The sequence below is a fragment of the Atractosteus spatula genome, chromosome 4 (assembly GCF_055471065.1).
Source record: "Atractosteus spatula isolate fAtrSpa1 chromosome 4, fAtrSpa1.hap1, whole genome shotgun sequence".
NCBI lineage: Eukaryota > Metazoa > Chordata > Actinopteri > Semionotiformes > Lepisosteidae > Atractosteus > Atractosteus spatula.
In genome coordinates, this window is record NC_142709.1 from 50,889,406 (window position 1) to 50,909,612 (window position 20,207).

Genomic DNA, 20,207 nt, shown 5'->3' on the forward strand with positions numbered 1-20,207 from the left:
TTCCGCCCACTCAAATGGCTGCTGCCTGCTGTCAAGACCAAATGCACAGCTTAAAAAGACATCAAAATAATCAGATCACAAAAAGACTATAGGCTGAAGACTGCCGATATCACACTAGCTATGAACAATGAACAAAAAGTTAAATCTTGTTTGAAAAAATAGGATGGATTGGCAAATATATTTGGACATTTTTAATCATGTTGATAATGTTATGGTATTGCTTACATAGAGACATCATGAATGTAGAGCTGTCTTGAGTAACCTAAAAGGTAGGTTATACGGACCCTAATTTAAGTATGAGTAACACAGATAAATAAGCAAACAAACAACAAAACAAAAACCTATTTGTATTGTATCATAGTATATAATTCCCCAAAAGTATATTAACTGCTCCAATACAGTGTAAAGGACACTGGAACAGAGAGTTGTGAAGTAATTTATTGGAAGGTCTACTGCTGCAAAATTAATAAACAGAACAGAGGATGCAGTATAGTCTGGATATGCAAAATGTATTGCTGTGTTCTTGTTTATTGATTTCAATTGCATGTTAACAAGGACATACTGTATATGGTATTTCTACCACGTAGAATATTAATGTCCATCATGCATAGTCACTTTATCCTACAATAATTGCAGAGAGTCACTGTCTAATCCAACAAACATAGCTCACAAGGTGAGACCTAAACTGGATGCCAGTTCATTTTAAAGGAATCATATATACATTGGCAGCTAATAGACACCTTCTGTAGTAACCTAACCACCAAATTTTGAGAAGAAAGTGGAGCATACAGAAGAAATCCAAAGTACAATGGGAGAATATACAGTCTCCACAAGAAGGGCACTCCATGCTAGAATCAAACCCAGAACTGCAGAGGTAGTAGTGAGGTAGTTGTGCAACTACACCACCATGCTGCTCTGTAAGCGAGGATGCATTTACTGTACATGTATTAGCTGAAAAATAACCAACATTGCCCCTTGTTATTAAGGGACCTTATTACCCAGTACCTGATTACTTGGTAAATTAAGTATAAAATGTCAACTTATTGAAAAGGCTTGATCGATTTTGAAATAAAAACTAAGTAGTCATGCCATTTAGATTTACCTGAGAATATTAAAAGCATTAAGCACAATTCAAATGAGATCTAGAAGTAATGTTGTGATCGGGAATGAACAATCAAAACCCTGCAGTTTTACAGGTACTTTTAAAAGAAAAATGATTATTTTAATTATTAACTAATTAGTAATCAAATTATATAATTACAGTACAATAAAATGTACAAAGCAATGTACCCTACATCATTCAAAGAACTCTGCTCTAGTAGGTTCGAGAAAATCTAGTTAGGTGGTTTCAGGTCTCTTCTTTCAATTTTCCATTATAGAATGTTAAATTCTATTTTTTCCTTGTGTTCATTTTTAAAATTGAGCTAAAGAATCAGAAACAAAGGTCAGATGCATTTTTTAGTATTTATTCATGGATATTTTTTACCATTTCAGTCTTTCTTATAAGTTTTCAGAAAAATGTTGAGTAATATAACTCTTATACCAAGTGTCTGTGAAAAGGCATTGATTCACAATGAAGTTCAATGCTGTTCCCATCTGAAGCACCTTGGGTTTTGAGCTTATCCTTGCTGCAAGTCAGACAGACTGGACATAAAAATTGTTTTAAGTGTATGTGGTGTGAGTGGCTAAGGGGATGTTTCCTTTTGTGTTAAGACAGCAACAAAACGTTTCTGGAAATGTCAGTGAGAGGAGTATTCTTGTCTCTTTTGGGGATCTGTGGCATAAGCAGGCCTTTCCTTGAAAATCATGACTGACCCAAGTATTTCTATTTCTAGGATAAGTTTTAAAGGTCAAAGCACTCTAGTCTTGGTTATCACAAGCTACATGCTTAGTCTCAGTTGGCCTACTGTATTATCATCAGATATGCTATAGAGTGTCTGAATCAGAAACATTGTATGGTACTAGCATTTACTTGCTCTGAGAATAAGTTCAGTATTAAAAAAAAAAGTTTTTAGGGCAGAGAAATTAAATTAGTTTTCTGAACCTGTAATACCTTCTGTAATGGATTATTTTATAAAAAGCACTTTTGCTGTAGCATACATTGAAATTGTAATAAGTAGTACAAAATGCAATAATTATTGTTTCATTTTTAGTTGGCACTGTAAATATTTTGTAAAAAGGGTCAAATGACCACCTTCACTAATAATTTCTGCACTGTTTGTAAGAGATTTATATGCTCTAATTCAAGCAGCCTAACCAACTTGCACACCTTGTTGGAGGTGATCCATTAAACTAAATATCATTCAGACATAAATGCTGGATACAACCATGAAGACCTCATTTGACAGACTGCATCAATAAACCTGACTGCCTTTTGAGGGCATTCTGCCTTTGTTTCAGCCCCTGGTCTGCCTTCCCAGATGTACTGTACAGCTGAGCCTCATCAGGTCAGTTATGTTTAATGCTTCAGCACTGAGGACAAAGCACTTTCATGTTACAGTACTAACATGGTCTACAACAGGATGACAGTTTGATGACTTCATAAGGCTCTTCATGTTACGGTTCTCACATTATTAGAAACCGCTAAAGAACTTAAACAGAATGCGGCACAGCGGAAGCCCTTAAAGGGCAAGAACCAAAACTATAGTCTGAACATGCATTTAAATACAAAGTTATAATAACAAACCCATGGCAAATAACACTATAACACTGTCTATAACACAGTCTAAGGTCAAGGATATCAGGCAAAGAGGATATCAGGATTTATAGAGTCCAAATACAGTGTAAGACAAAACAGAGTCCCTGCAAAACCAGACTTTGGCGATCACGATGTAACCCAAATATAGAGTCCCAAATCCCAAGACCAGCACTGCTGCATATGAAGACATCTGCCACCAGGAACCACAGAGTAAACCAGGACCCAGAAAACCAGGAACTTCGCAACCCAGGAACACGGAGAAGGATTCACGAAAGAGTCCGCAACCAGGAATAACCAGGAGTCTATGCCGAAGATCCACAACCAGGAAACCGAAAGCTTAAGTACTGGAGCAAGTCCGACTGTACAAGCTGACACTGGAGATGTTACAAATCTGACAATGCTGAGCCATGAATACAGGGTTAATCAACCTCATATACAAGGAAGCAACCAGTAAACCGTTTCTAATTGGCCACCGCATAATCAGCAACACTCAAAGAGCGTTCTGACAATTAGCGCTTCCCGACACTGCGCTCATGACTTTACGAATTATACATAACAGAATTGTAAATTGTCACTATTGCTTTAGTTATACAATACAGTCCATAAGCATTTGGATAGTGACACAATTTTTGTTGTTTTGGCTCTGTTCTCCAGCACACTGCATTTGAACTGAAACAATGACTATGAGGTTAAAATGCAGAATGTCAGCTTTAATTCAAGGGTATTTACGTCTATATTGGGTGAACCATATAGGAACCACAGCCCTTTTTATTATTAATGGATCCCCATTTGAGGGGACCCAAAGTAATTGGACAATTGGCTGTTCAGTTGTTTCTTGGCCAGGTGTGTGTTGTTGCATCATTAATTCATGCACAAGAGAGCTAACAAAAGGTCTAAAGTTGATTCTAGATGTGGCATTTGCATCTGGAGTCTGTTACTGTTGTGTCTTAACATAAGGACCAAAGAATGAGGCTGAAAAATCAGAATAAATCAATCAGAGACATAGCCATTACTTTAGGTGTGTCACAATCAATTGTTTGGTACATTGTTAAGAAGCAAGAACGCACTGGTGAGCTTAGCAATAGCAAACGACCTGGTAGACCACAGAAGACCACAGTAGTAGATGACCGAAGAATACTTTCGATCATGAAGAAAAAACCCTTTTCGACTGTTGAACAGATCAGGAACACATCCAGGCATAGATGTGTCAAAGACTACCATAAAGAGAAGAATACACCAGCATAATCTCAGAGGATTTACCACGAGATGCAAACCACTGGTAAGAAAGGCCAAAGAAAGGCCAGGTTACAGTTTGCTAAAAAGTACATAAAAAGCCTCTAGAGTTCTGGGACAAAGCCTTATAGACAGATGAGACGAAGATTAACCTGTACCAGAGTGATGGAAGGGGAAAAATATGGAGAAAAAATAGAACTGCTCATGATCCACATATCCACCTCATCTGTGAAACATGGTGAAGGTAGTGTGATGGCTTGGGCATACTGTATATGGCTGCCAGTGGAATTGGCTCACTTGTCTTTATTGATGATGTGACTGCAGATGGCAGCAGAAAGATGAATTCTAAAGTGTACAGAAGTATCTTATCTGCTCAGATCCAGCCAAATACTTCAAAAGTTATTGGACAGCGCTTCACCTTGCAGCAGGACATTGACCCCAAACATACTGCTAAAGCAACTATGGAATTTTTCAGGGCCAAAAGGTGGAATGCTTTTGACTGGCCAAGTCAATAATCCGAACTGAATTCCATTATGCATGAATTTTACACACCGAAGACAAGCAAAAAGCCCCCGAAACAAGCAGAAACTGAAAATGGCTGAATTACAGGCCTGGCAGAGCATCACCAGGAAAGATACCTTGTCTATGGGTCATACACTTTAGGTAGTCATCAACTGCAAAGGATTTGCAAATATGCCAAATTTTATTTAAGATTATGTTAATGTGTCCAATTACTTTTGGTCCCATGAAATGTAACTTGCTTTATTGAAAAATTAATACATTTGAAACAGAAAGAAGATAGCCATACCACAATTATTAAAGAGGTGAGAATACAATACAGATTTTAAAATATGTTTATAATATTAGAAAATGGCTTTGTTTTTGAGTGAAAAGCAGCTTTGCATTCATTCTGAACTGAAAACTACTTGACAACTACTGTATATGGTCTGGAGAGTATGTCTGTATAAACAGTAAATATTAAGAATATTGCACTAGTTACAGTATTTTAACAGAGGACATGAGAAGCCATTTTCTCATGTAGTATTTTCCCCCTGTCTTTTCTCTGTCCTTCTTCATCTATACTGTTAAAACTTGTAGTTTCAAGTTTAATCCAGTTTTCATTTTAAGTCATTTTCAAGTTGTTTTGAAGTTGTAAAAGTAAAAATTTGAAACATTGCTTATAAATTAGTTCTGCGCCAGTGGCTAATGTAGATTACTTATTTAGAGACACTTCTTTTTGCTTGTAGTGCATGAAATGTAGTTTTCACTGAGACAGAATTAGACATGCTCATGTAAAGAGTGCTCTATTTTTTAAGTTTGCCACATTACTGCACCTCCAAAACAATGTAAATTACTTTTATAGCTGAAGGTTAGAGCACTAAAGTACATAAAAATGAAAAAGGGATTAGCTATAAATATTAAATCATATCTCTGCCACCCAAGTTGCTTCTATTACATTTTCATTAATTGTCATGTTCTGCATTTAACAGAAGAATACCACAATCGTGTAAAAAGTACTTCTCACTGGGCTTAATATAATGTCTTGAGATTTACAAGTACTGACAACCGTATCTAGTAGTAAATGGTATGTGAACCAAATCCAATCATTTGAACAATATTGAAGGGCATATAATCATGTTATAAACCTTCTTTGATTATCTTTACCCATTTCAATGGAAACTTCTACAATATTCATTCTTTCAATAAAATTAGATTGATTCTATAAATTAATTTTTAAATTACCATTAAATAAAACATATGTGAACAGTCTTCTAGCTTCTAGAAATTACTAATTCAAACTGGAAGGGAGTAAATTTTTTAATTATGTTTTCTGGCCACAAGGCACATTTCTCTGTTAATGTTCAATGCCATCCTTGCATGGCTTAAAGTCATATTAAATATAATCAGTAGCTTTTATTTATAATCTAACATTTGTTTGTTACTGTACTTCATTATCTGGGATGTATCAAATTTGGCATCCCCTTTTTGTAATTCAGAAAACCATTAATCTTTACTATATAATATAGTTATATTAGACAATCTATAATAATAGATAATCTATAATATAGTTATAATAGATATATCTATCTGCACCGATGCTGGCTCCTTATTCAGGTTGATTCATTATCCTTCTTGTAGATTACTGCTCATTCCAAGTTAATCTAATTATGAAAATGTGGTAAAATATGAATATTGCTGTCTCACAATTAAGCAAATATTGCTTTTTCATCCTTCCATTCACCCATTTCCAATTAGCTTCTTTAAATTTAGGGTCAGGGAGGAGCTGGAGTCTATACTGGGAAGCAACAGACACAAGGCAGGATATAGACTGGATAGGAAACCAATCCATCGCAGAGAACACAGACACACTCACACGACCAGTTTTCCCAGAAGCCAATTAACCTATCTGTACAGTATGTTCTTGGACTGTGGGTAGAAAACAGAGCACCCAGAGGAAACAGTTACTCAGGGAGGACATACAAATTCAACACAATAGCACCCTGAGAACTGAACCCAGGACCCCAGTAGTGCAATGCAGCAATGCTAACCACTGCAGCACCACACCACCATGCCACCGACTAATTAAAACTTAACTGATTTAATTTATAAGACTGGAGGATAAGATTTTGACTGTGGTACTTAAATATGCCAATCACAAGATAAAGTTTTAGAGGAAAAAAGTAGAAAGAACACAAATACAGTATAACTCAGTAGCCATTTTTAACATTAGACACAGGTCATCAACACATTACATAATACATACAATGTTATCTAACTGTCCCACAAAACACTTACTGAAAGCTGTGTTCTCAGAAGAAAAACGGGAAGAGGAATTATACTGTTGCAGATGTGACTATGCCACTCTCCCAAGCGAGACTGTGTGCATGCTGTGAACTTCCTTGGCAGTCTTCCAGTGGTGGATAGGTCAAAGGTGTTTAAAACTGGTGACACGATGTCTGTAAAACTCTAAAAGAAGATGTCCTCAAAGATTCATCTAGATTCCATTTGTTTAGCAAATGCATGGAGGCTGCTTGGAATAACGGTTGAAAACATTGCAAGAAACATTGTACAGGAGGCAAATTTCTGGATCACTTGAAAAATGTAACTTTGACAGAGGATATTACATCCAACCTACATTGCAGAGGGTACAAAGAGGTTTTAGAATAAGCCAGGAGTGGGAATTTTCCATCTATTGTTGAACTAATGGCAAACTATGACCTTTCAATTCCAGATGAGCTCATCCACAAACTGTATTGATCAATAGAGTTACCTGAACACTTATTGACCCTCTGCCTCTCTTCCTCACCTCTTTCCCATCTCCTACTCTACAGCCCTTATAAGGGCACCTGCATGAGTTTGTTTCATTGCATTCTTACTAGATCTCTCAACATCCCAAAACAACACACATCATGTGTCAGCATTCTGATAAGCTTTATTTGATCAAAGTAATCAAATATATAAATTTAGACCAAAATATATTTTGTCTTTTCTCTTTTCAAACTGAAGATTAGCTATAATATACAATATATAAAACATATAAATCAAACTCTGATTGTTTAGTTGACATATATGCTAAGTTTCTTAAGGATTTGATTAAATCAATGTCAACTATCAGTGATGACATTATAACAATTATAACATTTACATTAATTTTAAATGTTTCAGACTGTAGTCATTTAATGAAATGAAATGCATTCAGTTATACCGCTTTGGTGATGAAATCTATATTCTGTAATTAGTAAGTCTTCAAAAAATCAAAGCTGTTTTTCTTTAATGCTACTGTTCAAGTCATAAAACCTCACATGGCAACCAATAAATGAAAATTTATGAAACAAAGAAGGTGCTGTGAAAATTTGTGGGAAAGTAATTTCTGTCACCCTAGTAAAAGATGACACTCTACGGGTTTCACACTTCGTCTGCTTTGCTTACATTTCTATATTCCTGAAAAATGACCCCACATTAGTGTGTTCTGACAATTAAATTATCACCAGAGATTGTGAAGGATAAACATTCATTCAGGTGTACTCTTTGTATTTTAACTCTTAAATGGTCATTTGTGAGTCTACAGGCCAGTTACTTCTGGAACATTAGAAATAAATAATCTGATATCAGATTTCTACAAATAAATTCCTTTGCACAGCTTGATATTATTAAATGCTTTGTTCTTTTTTAATACATATATGGAGGATTAGTAATAAACTCTGAAAGTTATCACTCTATTCACAATAGGAAAAACAACTCCTGAGGACCAGACCAAGAATAATAATTTACCAGTCCACATCTTATTAACATAAATAAAGAGCTGGAAATGTATCCCTTTTGATCAAATTGATGTGGGATGTTGCACTTCTATAATTATTGTCCCAACATTTGACAATAAAAACTATAACTATCTTATTTTTGAGACTACTCATGAGACACCCAGCTACACAAACATTACCATTAATGTCAGATTTACCAGATTAAAATGATAGTATTAAATGGATTAATGATAATGTTCTCTGTCCTTGTTCACCCAGGAACAAAGCAAGGGGAAATAATTTGGTTGCTCTCAATGATACAAGTTTATTTAAATCAAAAGGAAACATAATCCTTTTTCCTCCTTGGTGCATAATTCAGTGTTTATTAATAGGGTGAGATATGTATTATCAATGCCTTGCAAAAGTTTTTTACCCCTGTCACGCCTGGGTGGGGGGTAGCTTGCAGTCTTTGGTTGCCCCTGTACACTGTTACATTCCCACAAGTGATTGCATTCATTCTGGGGTTCTCTGAAAATACTTGAACTGTTTGTCAGTTCGCTCCTCACTCTCTCAATCTATCACTCATCACATCAATCTGCTAATCAATTCTCCCATTAACATCCCTTTATAATCCACAGATTGCCACTGGAACTGTGTTCTGACATTGAGATACTCACAGGAGTGCTTAGCTCAGTAATAAGCTGTGAGATGCTTCAGCCTGAAACCTGAAACCAGAAGTTTGATTCCTGAATCCTAAAGCTCAAAACCTGGCATCTGACCACCGGAACCCTGGCCTTTTCCTGGTACACTGTTCAACTTCAGCTGTCACTGGTGAGCCCTGAGCCCCTCCAACCTCAGCCTTCTCTGCAAACCACTAAAGATCACTGAGTCCCTTTTAATTGGATTCTCTCCTGTCAGTAATCGCAGCTGTCAGCTTTAACTAGTCTCACTGTAACATCCCCTTCCAATGATATCCCATATTATTTTATTATAAATGTATAACAATTTTTAAAGTGAATATTCTAAAAACACATATGTGAAAACTCCTGCCAGAACACGTTTTGGCCACATTGACGTATTTATGTTTGCCATAGCAAAAAATAATAGTTTAGTTTTTGATGTTGCTTTAAAATTACAATTATACTATTAATATATGTCAACCATAAAAAGGTTCAGGTTTAAGGGAGGATACATATTTTTATGTATTGATTAAGGGTCTTATTATAACAGCCATATATCTGTCTGCCCTTCCAACTAGAGTTTGAGGCAGAAAACAGTGATTCTGATTTGCAAAGTTCTGTGTCTGGAAGTCACTTCTCATATATTGACAATATGTTATGATTGGTGGCCAAGATATAAGTAGGACCCTACGCGGTAGTTGATCAAGAATATGACGGTATTAGAACAGCCAATGTACTTAACTAATATGCTGAATCCAGTCTCGTGGTCAAAACAAAGCGAAGGTCAGGAAGCCAGAGATGCTGAGGACGGCAGGCAGAATGCAGGTGAGGAGAATCTGAAGCCGTTGTCTTAGCAAGCAAAGGTCAGGAAGCCAGAGATTCGAAGAAGTTAAGCGCAAGCAAAAGATTTAGAATAACGGAGCTGCAGTTGGAAAACCAATATTGAGCACTGTCAATCTGGCGTTGGCATTTGTTCTGATTAGCGCGTCCTGTGACAGTACCCCTCCCTTCAGGGACAGCTCCTGATGCCCTAGCCGGATGAGTAGGGAAAGCATGATGAAAGTCCTGAATCAGGGTAGGATACAATATATCCTTCTCGGGTACCTAAGATCTTTCTTTGGGACTGTATCCCTCCCAATCAACCAAGTATTGCAGAGAGCCCCAATGCCAGCTACAAAATTTTGTTGACAGTGAATGCTGGGAGACTATCAACCAGTCGCGGTGGAGGAGGGTGAGGTTGAGTTTTGGAGAGGTGAGACCTGTGACCCGACGGAATACCCAGTGGCGTCCTCACTACCTGCGCCAATCAACTGGCAGATGTATTCACAGACATTTTCAACATGTCTCTGGCCCAAGCCGTAGTCTCCACCTGCTTCAAGACAACCACCATCATCCCAATACCAAAGAAAACCACAGTGACATGTCTTAATGACTACCGACCAGTGGCACTAACACCTGCCATCATGAAGTGCTTCGAGAGGCTGGTCATGAAGCACATTAAGGACACCATTCCAAACACACTGGACCCGTACCAGTTTGCCTACTGGCCCAACAGATCCACAGATGACGCAATCTCCATTGCCATACACACTGCCCTATCCCATCTGGACAAAAAGAACACATACGCAAGACTACCATTCATCGACTTCAGCTCAGCTTTTAACACTATCATTCCAGAGAAACTAGTCAAGAAACTCAGTGCACTGGGTCTCAACACCACTCTCTGCAACTGGATTCGGGACTTTCTGACAGGCAGACCTCAGGCTGTCAGGCTTAAAAAACCACACCTCCGTCAGCAAAACCAAGGAGCTGATCGTTGATTTCAGGAAACTGCAAAACGGACATGCCCCTGTATACATCAATGGGACTGAAGTGGAAAGGGTTAGTAACTTTAAATTCCTTGGCATCCATATCACCGAGGACCTCACATGGTCTCTCAATGCCACCTGTCTGATCAAGAAAGAGCAACAGCGCCTGTACTTCCTAAGACGGTTGAAGAAGGCTAAGATATGTCCCCAGATCCTCACTAACTTTTACAGATGCACTACAGAAAGCACACTGACAGGCTGCATCACATTGCGGTATGGCAACTGCAGTACTGCTGACCGCAAAGCCCTACAGCGGGTGGTGAAAACTGCCCAGTCCATCACTGGGGTTGCCCTCCCATCTATACAGGAGATTTATGACAGACGGTGCTTGAGGAAAGCTCTAAGCATCATCAAAGACCCCACACACCCCAGCTACAGACTGTATGACCCTCTACCATCTGGAAAACGGTACCAGAGCATTCGGGCCCGGACTACCAGACTCAGAGACAGTTTTTACCCCCCCACTATCAAACTATTAAAACTCCCAGCCTCTCTCACTCTCACCTTAGCTCTCACCTATGATCTGAACCTCACAGTGCCTTCTTTCTTACCAAAAACTCAAACACACATTGGAATCTACCTCTACATTACATGTCAAAAAGCTCACTCCCCATAATTTCTGTCCCTTTATGTCATTCTGTTGATGCATGTTTTTGCACATCTGATGTTGTTTTTGCACATTACCCATTACCTTTTTGTTGTTTTGCACATTGCCTGTTGTTGGTTTTGCACATTGCCTGTTGTTGGTTTTGCACACTGCCTGTTGTCTCTGTCTTTCTTTTGTTATACAATTGTATTGTTGTTGTTTTTTTTCTTTGTACTACTTATCGTCCGAGAGCTAGCTAAATAGCATTTCGTTATACCATATACCTGTATATGAGTATAATGACAATAAACTTGAACTTGAACTTGAAATGGTTTAAGGAGGGGTTTTAGGAAATGGTTTCAGAGCCAGGGAAAAGGGGAATGGCATCGATCAGCAGAGTTCTTGTACCATTGTGCCATCTTCTAAAGAGAAAGTTTGACTGATTTCCAAAATTTCTGGAGTGGGGATATGTGTTCCTGGACAGATGGGACCTCAATGTCTGGGTGGGTATCCGGGAGGAGAAGGGGTGGATATCCTAGAGCACAGCGGAAAAGGGACATGCCTATGGAAGAGGTGGTCAGTGAATTGTGAGTGTATTCGGCCCATGGAATCAAAGATACACGTAGCCAGTCATCATGGGTGGCTGAAATATACACCCTTAGGAATGTCAGGAGCTCCTGGTTAAGTCTTTCTGTCTGACCATTGGCCTCAGGGTGGTAGCCAGAAGTGAGCCCTAAAGAATTACAAAATGCCCTCCAGAATCTTGAGATGAATTGGGGGCCTCTGTCCGAAACCACATCTTTAGGGAGGCTGTGGAGCCTAAAGACATGTTGAACGAAAAGGTCTGCCATCTCCCGTGTGGTGGGTAGGGTGGGTAGTAGAACAAAATGGACCAACTTGGAAAACCTGTCCACATGACCATAATTACTGTTACCTTGACTCTCCAGAAGATCACTCAGGAAGTCCACGGAGATGTGGGGCCAGGAGCATTCAGGAACGGGGAGAGGTTGGAGGAGACCAGCCTTCTTGGTGCGGGGAGTCTTGGCTCTGGCGCATATGGTACAGGCTCTCACATACTCAGCAATGTCAGATTTCAAGGTCAGCCACCAGAAGTCCCTTGAGATCAATTCCAGAGTACGTCTAGATCTGGGTAACCAGCAAAGCGGGAGGTGTGACCCCACAGTAGCACTACTGAGTGGACATGATTGGTAATGAAATGTTTTTCCGGGGGGCACTGTGGGGGAACTGTATGGTCAACCAGGGCGCGTCTGATCTGTTCTGCGATGTCCCACCTGATGGCAGCAAGGATCTTACTGGGAGGAATGATGGGTTCTGGTGTCTTATCCAGTTCGAGGGGTCATAGAGGTGTGAGGGGGCATCGGCTTTAATGTTCTTAGAGATGGAAGAGTAGGTAATAGTGAAGTGGAACCTGGAAAAGAACAGGGACCATCTGGCTTGATGGGGATTAAGATGTTTGGCCACCTCGATATATGATATATTCTTGTGGTCTGTCATGATGATAAAAGGATGTTGTCCTCCCTCCAGCCAATGTCCCAACTCCTCGAGGGCGAGCTTGATGGAAAAGAGCTCACAGTTGCCCATGACGTAATTTACCTCAGCCAGGGAAAGTCTCCTTGAAAAGAAGGTGCAAGGGTGGAGTATTCCTTTTTTCTCCATGCAGCTGTGAGAGAACTGCTCCCACGCCGTGAGCTGAAGCATCGACCTCGACCACAAGGAGCAAAGTTGGGATCTGGATGGCGGACAATCGGGGCTGTCGTAAACAGATTTTTTAGGTGAAGAAAGGCTTTTTTCGCTTCTGGGGTCCATTTGCCCTGAGTAGGACCTTTACATGTGAGCAAAGACATAGGTGCCACCATGGTGCTGAAATTACGAATAAAGCATCTGTAAAAGTTTGTGAACTCAAGAAAGCGTTGAATTTGCTTTAAATTTCTAAGAGTAGGCCAGTCCTTGATGGTCGTTACATTGGAGGAGTCCATCTTAGCAACGAGCAGAGAGAGGATGTAGCCGAGAATGTTAATCCTGGACACATGGAAGAGGCACTTCTCCAGTTTGGCGTAGAGTTTGTTGTCAATCAATTGCTATAATACCTCTCGGACGTGTTGAATGTGGGCTTGGAAGTTGTTACAAAAGATTAAGATGTCATCAAGATATACCAGTACGAATATGTGGATGATGTCTCTGAAGATGTCTTTCACGAAGGCTTGGAATACTGCGGGTGAGTTGACCAGTCCGAAAGTCATTAACTGGTACTCATAGTGAGCGTGAGTGGTCATAAATGCCTTCTTCCATTCATCCCCTTCACTGATTCGAATTAGTCAAACATTCACCAGCTTTAGGTTTTTGGGGATTAACATTTCTAATGATCTAACCTGGACTGTGCACATGGACTCTATCTCGAAGAAGGCTCAGCAGTGCCTTTTTTTCTTGTGGTGCCTCAAACGATGGGGGATGCCAGTGCCTGTGTTGGTGAACTTCTACCGCTGCACCTTCGAGAGCGTCCACACCAACAGGATCACCGTTTGGTATGGCAACACCTCTTCTCGAGAAAGAAATGCACTGCAGAGAATGGTGCACGTGGCCCAGAAGATCATCGGCTGTGGTCTCACCGAGATTAAACAGCTCTATGACGACCGCTGCCGTGGTAGAATTCTGGCCATCACAGAGGACAGTCACCACCCCGGGCATGAGCTCTTCACCCAACTACCCTCAATGTACATTGTCTACTGTTTGTATATTGTTTGTATATTGTCTTGATGCATTGTCTGCACTTTGTGTTTTTACACTTATTTTAAAAAATCGAGAGACTTTCTGTAAGTATGAATTCCATTGTACCAGTACATGTACCGGTTACATATGGCAATAAAGTTCAAGTTCAAGTTGTAAGTACCCCGGAGATCTAATTTAGTGAATACAGTAGCTCCACGTACAGATTCTAATGCTGCCAGAATCAAAGGCAGACGGTAGCGGTTTTTGATAGTGATTTCATTTATACCCCGATACAGGATCTAAGTGTCCCATCTAAAGTCTCGACAGGTGACGTAGAGGGACAGATAAAATCTGATTTCAAAGGTCTCTAATGCCCCATGTTCTGTCCGAGAAAGGGAGTATACCCGACCCTTAGGGAGCATAGTTCCTGGTAGCAGGTCTATGGCACAGTCATAAGGACGATGTGTGGGCAAAGAAAGGGCTTTGTGTTTGTTAAAGGCCTGCTCCAGGTCTGCGAACCGTGGTATAGAAGCCGTCGAGACTTTAATTTGCAGGTGGCAGCAGTGACCCCAGGCTAGGATCTCTTTCCCGGACCAGGCAAAATGTGGGTCGTGTTCTTGTAGTCAGAGTTAACCTAACACCAGGGGGTGTGATGGAGAGTCAATAAGGAAAAGTTAATTCTCTTCTTGGTGTGTGGCACTGATTTGGGGGGTAAGTGGGGCGGTTTGCCGTCGAATATAGCCAGGAGACAGAGGAGCTTCATCCAGTGCTTGAATGGGGATGGGAGGGGTTACCGGTGCAATGGGAATGTTCCATGATTTGATGACTGTGGAGTCTATGAAGTCCCTGGCGGCACCTGAGTCAAAAAAGGTAATAAGAGGAAGATGAACTGTGTCCCATGAAAAAGTTGACGGTGCAGAAGCAGGGTGGGACAAGTAAACTCTGCTAACTTTGGATGTGGTCATGGGTGGGGACTGAGATTGTTTTGACTATTTAGCAGGACAGGTAGTACAAACATGACTGAGATCTCCACAGAAAAGACATCGCCCTTCACGCCAACATTTTTCTTTTTCCTCAGGATTTAGTCGGGAATGAGACATCTCTGGGTATTTTACGCAAGACCGTGGGTGATGGTGTTGGTACTGGTGGGTGGGTGGGGGGGGGGGCACGACTCTGCTACACTGTAATCATTCGGCCTCACAATCTCTGATGCGCTGATCCAGCTCCAGTACCAGGGAAATGCCGCCCTCCAGTGAGTGGTGGTTGAGTGGCACCAACGTCAGATGGTCCTTTAGTTCCTCAGATAGACCTCTGCAGAATTGAAAAATCAGGGCTTCATTGTTCCAGGAGGACTCTGCCGCAAGGGTCTGGAATTCTATGGTGTATTCCTGGACAGGTCTATTGCCATGTTGGAGAGTGGATAGATGTGATGCCACATGAAAAATTGCAATTAACTTTTGCTGAAGTAAATTATAGTCAGTTGTTTCTGGTGCCCACTTAGCCAGGAGAGCAGTTGCCCAGTCCAAAGCCTGACTTCTTAGGAGAGAAGACTAAAACAATATTTTTATGAGAGGTAGGAAAATGATCAGGGTGCAACCGGAAGGCAATCTAACATTGGGCCAGAAAGCAGGGGCATTTAGTGGGGTTCCCATCAAATTTGTCTGTGGTGTGCAAAGGCAGCAAGTTCTGGAGAGCAGCAAGAGGTGTAGTTGAAGTGGGGGGGGAGTTATGCTGCGCTGGGGATGCTCCAGGAAGTCTGGTCATATGATCTGCCAGTTGTTGAATGGAAACGTGGAGCTGGATCAATGTGTGAGAGTGTTCATTAAGGACTGAATGAATAATATTAGAGCCCACGGGGTCCACGATTGTGGCCCAGTATTCTGTTATGATTGGCGGCCAAGATATAAGTAGGATCATATGCAGTAGTTAATTCAGAATATATAGACGGTATTAGAAAAGCCAATGTACTTAACTACTACACTGAATCCAGTCTCATGGTCAAAACAAAGCGAAGGTCAGGAAGCCAGGGATGCAGAGGGCAGTAGGCAGAAGGCAGGCGAGGAGAATCCAAAGTCGTTGTCTTAGCAAGCAAACGTCAGGAAGCTGGAGATTCTAAGAACAGTTAGTTAAGAGCAAGCAAAAGATTTAGAATAATGGCACTGCAGTTGGACACCCAATATTGAGCAGAGTAATGGAGGTAAAGAATCCTTTAATATTATGGGAGCTGGGAGGTGTGGTGATGACCAAGGATTGTAATTGGATAATTAGTTTAAGCACTGTTGTTTGTGGGAATTAGAAGGTGCTTGATTAAGATTACCGGGAGGTGTGTCAATCTGGCACCAGTGTTTGTTTTGATTATTGCAGACCATGACACAAAATCCTGCTCTGTACAAATAGATGGCCTGTAAGTGTGAGTGGCAAGAAAGAATCTTTCCATTTTAAATATCATGAGACATACTGTACAGTACTACGGGCTCTGGAAGAAAGTTTTATGGTCATACTAAACTAGACATTTTTGGTCTAAATGAAAACACACTCCTAATACAGCCCATCACCCAGCCAACACTATCTCAGCCGCCAAGCATGGTAGTGACAGCGTCATGTTATGGAGTAGCTTCTCATCAGCTGGGACTGAGAAGGTTTCAGGATTATTGGGAGATAAATGGATGGTGCAAAGTACAGGAGAATCCTAAAGAAAAACCTGCTTGAGTCAACCAAAAATCTAAAACCGGGTCAAAAAGGCACATTTCAGTACAATGCTGACCTGAAACACAAAGCCAAAGCCACACTGAACGGGTCTGACAAACAGAGAGTGAAGGTCCTTTAGTGTCCAGTCACTGAGTCATGGCTTGACTGCAGTACAGCATTTATAGTAAGGCTTGAGGATTGCAGTCCATCAACTATCCCCAATGAACCAGAGCAATCTTGCCATGAAAATAGAACAAAAGCATACCATCCCACTGTGCATAGCTAGTAGATACGTATCCACAAATGCTGTAATTGCTGCCAAAGGTGCTTCTAACAAGTACTGACTGCGGGAGCTGAATACTCTTGCTCATCAGTAAATATCTTCTCTGCAGGTTTTGCTGACATTTAATCTCCTTCATATAAAACTGTGTAGACTTCGATCTTACCAGTTTTTGATAAAAAGTTAAATTCTAGACATTACTTATAATTTACATTGCTAAATGTGATATTATGGGAAGGGGGCAAGGCACTGCACTGTGTATGCCAGGAAGGATGTTCTTTATTATGACCTAGATAAAATAAAAAAAAACAATTGAAAAATACACAATTAAAGCTAGATGAGAAATGTGTATGAAAAAAGTGAAAGAGGAAGCTGCCATCAAGTAAGGGAGTAATTCACTACTGGTGCATAGTTGTTTTTTTTATCCTGGCCCATAAAAACTGTAGGAGGAATTGTTTTAGTTGTCAGTAATACAAGCAGAATTTTTAAAATGATTAATTATTAATCTTATGATGTTATGATTAATATGCAGGTTGGGCTTTAACATATAAAAATACATATTTATCTCCCCTCCCACTCACTAGAATTTTAATACTATGCTATTATAAGCATTAGCTAAATTGAAAGAGATTATTAACTATCTATGTTTTGGCCAAAACCACAGCATTCTATGGAACATAGTCAAAGGTTTCATTAAAAAGAACTCTGTTATATTTGCCCAACAACTGCATAAATCTTGTCAAAAATCTTGTCTTGTAGGTAAAATTACTGAACTGAAAACCAAGTCAACTTGTTCTGAAACTCATATTTTCTCATGGTCACATATTGTCTGTAGGTGGGCCATTGGAGTATAGAAAAAAATAGATTTGCTACTCCAGACATTGTGCCAAATTTCTTTGCATCATATCTAGGCAGAATTATTACTTTAATGTCATTCAAACCAGCCATTTTCTGACTTTGAGACTCCGGGCAGATTAAGTCCACATTTTCTTTTTTTCTATACAGTTCAGACATTTGATGTAATTGTGGAAAATCTTATGACCATTGTCCAGCCTTCACATTTACTTCGTGTTTATCGTCTAGATGAGGCTGTATTGGAGGAGGCAATTTCCCTGTCTGAACTAAAGTACAGTTGGGGGCTCAGGACTTAACAGAGGGTAAAACTCCTAGCACTGATGACAATTTTATCTGACTTTTTGGTTAAAGTTAAAGCTGCTTATGCTTAAAATGTTACACACTGCCATTCAAAGAAGTTCTTTTTGGATGTACTGTACGTTAATACTGCCATTATATACCTATGCATGAAACAAATAATTTGCTCCAGTTTCCCTTGACCTTTTCCAGGAATACGCAGCACTGTGGTAATGGATGGATGGAAGGAAAAAGACAGTGCATGCTATTGTTTCATCTCTTTGATTTGCTCTGAAACCAAAGTATCACATAAGCTGGAGGGCACTATGGCCAAATTAGTTGGCCTTTTCTCATACTCATTTGTAAGCTTTCTCATGTTCTTAGTTCAACTCCATAATCAGGTGGGCTTTATTAAAGCATGCCCTGCATCTTATCATGTTTGCTGCGGCCAGTATATTATACTCAGCGAGTATAAGACATTGTTGTTCTTTAACTGAACACAGAAAAGGCTTTTGATCATCTTGAGTGGTCTATGGCTGTTTCTAAATTATATGGATTTGCAATCAGGTTTAATAAATATGATCAATATTTTATATGCCACCCCTTCAGTAATGATGCTAAGAAAAAGTTGTTACGGACGTGGTCTGCGGTCAGTGTCGGGTCCTGTAGTAGACCCTATGCAATACGGTAAGACCTGGAGAAAATGGGAGGCGTGGTATGGGAAAACACACAGGGGTTTAATGGTGCACAAAATAACAGTGGCAGTACATTAGACAGTGAGCAGGGGAGACAAAGAATGGCATCCAAATCCTAGTGGGTCCAAAGGCAGGTCAAGGCACAGTCTGGGAGTCCAGCGGCGAGTAATCCATCCTCTGACGCGACAAGGTTAAAATCCCCGGGAAGGGGGAAAACACGAACACAAACATGGAGGTCCTACGATGACGGGGTGAGATACTCCAGATCCAGGGCTCAGGAAACAGGAGGAGTCGGGGATAAGGTGTCACGATTGTAGTCCCCCCCCCCCCTTAAGGGCGCTCCGGCTCATTCACTTTTTAGTTTATGTTGTGCACCTGTTCCCTGTACCTACAAAAGCCAGACGCTCACTCTGTTCCGGGCTCTGCATTGGTTTCCTGTACCAGCCGAGTCCGGGACCTGGAGCTCCTGGTCTCGTGCCCTTTTTTCACCCCGACCCTTCGCCGGATCCCGCTCCAGTTTTTAACTTTGTCATGTCTGTCTACTACCCCTCGCCGGATCCCGCTCCGGTTTTTAAATTTATCACGTCTGTCTACTACCCCTCACCAGATTCCGCTCCGGCTTTTAACTTTGTTTTGTTCGTCTTGGATTTATCACCCGGGTCCAGACCTTTGCTTGCACTGGACTTCCCTTTGGACTCCTTTTTGGACTGTTCGCCCTGGACCATGCACCCCCCGTTCGTACCAGCCCTGTTCCTTGTCTCCTTCCTGTGTGTGTTCACTCCCTTCTGGATTGTGTCATCTGCATAGGGTCCTGAAAGAACGTTTCATAACATGAGGCCTATGCCATAGGGTATCCTTGTGCCCTATAGGGGAGGAATGTCGGGCGTGACAGAAGTATGTGTTCTTCCCAGTTCAATTTCCAACATCACACATCAGGATTGCCTAGTTCACCTCTGTAGTTTGCAATGTCCTTGGAACCAGTAGCTGAAGCTGTCCATCAGTCTATCATTAATTCCACTATTTCCATTGACAATACTCAATGCCGATTTTGTCCTGTGCAGATAATGCCTCACTATCCTTGCTTTACTTTATGTGCTATTATTTTACTATTTTTAATGATTTCGGCACATTAATACTGTTAAATTCTTTACTGTTTGCCAAAGGAAAAACCTGCCTACCTTCAGTTGTGCCACTGGTCAAATTCTTCTTGGTATTGAAATGTATTGTTCTTTTCCACATCATCACAATAAATAACTTTAATTGTATTTTAAACAGGTAGATGCCAGGTGGAACAAATAGACACATCTCTGCTTGCACCTTCATTATAGAATGAATGATTTCAATTTTTAGTTCTATGATTCTCTTTCTCCCCCGTTAGGG